The 1,894-nt window shown below is 45.7% G+C and overlaps 1 protein-coding gene across 1 annotated transcript in view; it reads left to right on the top strand.

The window, feature by feature from the left end:
- The first annotated feature begins 290 nt into the window (after positions 1-290).
- LOC114549626 (sodium channel protein type 4 subunit alpha B) overlaps positions 291-1,894 on the top strand; it is a 345,707-nt gene continuing 344,103 nt past the window's right edge. Inside the window, exon 1 of the mRNA XM_028570008.1 lies at positions 291-1,094. The gene's annotated coding sequence lies outside the window, so the exon portion shown is untranslated. The remainder of the gene's footprint in view (positions 1,095-1,894) is intronic.

The raw sequence follows: 1,894 nt of genomic DNA, 5'->3' as shown, positions 1-1,894 counted from the left end.
TCCCTCTGTGTGTGTCTCTCTCTCCTTCTCTCTCTCTCTCTCTCTCTCTCTCTGTCTCTCTCTCTTTCCCTCTCCCTCTCTCTTTCTCTCGCTCTCTCTCTCTCTCTGTGTCTCTCTCTCTGTGTGTGTGTTTGTGTGTGTGTCTCTCTCTCTCTCTGTATGTGTCTCTCTCTCTCTGTGTCTCTCTCTCACTCTTTCTCTCTCTCTCCCCCCCCTCTCTCTCTCTCTCTCTCTCTCTCCGGTCGATCAAGCGGCGGGGATGACGGGAGTCCGGGCCGGTCAGACCTATACCAGCCCAACGACGCACGGACGCGCAGCAACACACTCCAGTCTCACGGCAAAAACGTCACACTTCTTCACCTTCAATTAATTTTTCCAAGAAGAAGAAGAAGGAGAAGGAGAAGGAGAAGAAAAAAAATCCAGAAACATAAAAGCAACAGCTGGAGCCGCAAGAGAGAGACAGAGAGGGAGGACTTTTATTTTATTTTAGACGGCGCGTGTGTTCTCGTTAATTACCTAATCATCACACCTGAGGAGGATGAGAAGAAATCCGCTGGTTTAGTTCGCTGGGGGTGAAGGCCAGGAGTGTGTTTTTCGAAATTTCAAAGGGGGGAATTAAAGGAACATGAAGCCGCTTCTCCCGGAGGACTTAAGCGCCTGAAGTTTATTTTTTTTTGTTGGAAGATGCCGGAAGAAGACACCGAGCAGACGGAGTGAAACAGCCCGGTGCGCACCACCCTCTCCCCGGCGGGACCGAAGCGCGACAGTCCGCCTCTTCTGCCGCTGCTGGAGGGGACACTTCTGCGGCTCCTCCCGCATCTTTATCGCTCTGTTTGGATGTAAAAAAAAAAAAAAAAAACGAACAACAACAACAACCACCCCATCTTCACCTTCTTTCTTCGAGAGATTTTTGATTCCCAAACACTTTTTGTTCGTTTCCCCACCTCCCCTTTGGCGCTGTGCGGAGTTTCTGTGCTCATGGATCGGCCACTTTGCGCCTTCTCTCCGGATGCGATTTGGCAGCTGTGAGCGGGGCGCGCCGGAGCCGTGATGGTGGGGATGGTGACGGTGTGAGAGACGCAGGAGTTTCACATGTGAGTACCGGCGTTTCTTTGGTATTATTGCTTGAAATGTTGGCATGTTTTTGCGGGTTGAACTCTGACCTTTTTTTTTTTTTTTTTTTTTTTAAAGAGCCAGTTGATCCGGACAGTTGAGTCCAAACACCTGCGACACTGAGTCAAAAAAATCACTTCTGTTAAAGAGAAATATTTAATATTTTTATTTTGTCCTGAAGGAAAAGTTTTGATCAGTTTGGCACCAAATGTAGGCATGTTTCCACTCCATATGGGGTTAAAACTACATTTAATATGTATTTCTTTTGCAACCAGGGGCGTAGGCAAGGGTCTAACTTTGGTTTGATCACAGGGGGTGTCTGGGGGTGCTTTTTTAAATCCCCATTCCTGCATTTCTACATACATTGTATAAGGACTATGGGGATAGCTTACAAAATCCAGGAAATATTGCAGTTGACCATAATGAACTCAAAAGAATATTAGGCTATTAAACAATGTAAAGGTAGATATGTCTTAATTTTGTTATTGCTTTAAATAGGGGCCAATCAAAGAGACTTGTCAATAAAATAATATCAAACAAATGTGAAAGTGGGACACACACACACACACACACACACACACACACACACACACACACACACACACAGACAAACACACACACACACACAGACAGACAGGCACACACACACAAGGGGACACACGGCTAAAAACAAGGACAGCAAAGCTGAAACAAGTTCAACAGAAACATGTGACTACTACAGTAGCCTAATATAAGTTTCTATGTAAAAAGCGTATGAGTTCTGTGAACATTTAGGGACTAA

This window comes from Perca flavescens, chromosome 22, assembly GCF_004354835.1.
Source record: "Perca flavescens isolate YP-PL-M2 chromosome 22, PFLA_1.0, whole genome shotgun sequence".
NCBI lineage: Eukaryota > Metazoa > Chordata > Actinopteri > Perciformes > Percidae > Perca > Perca flavescens.
This window is presented reverse-complemented; position numbering and strand designations above follow the sequence as displayed.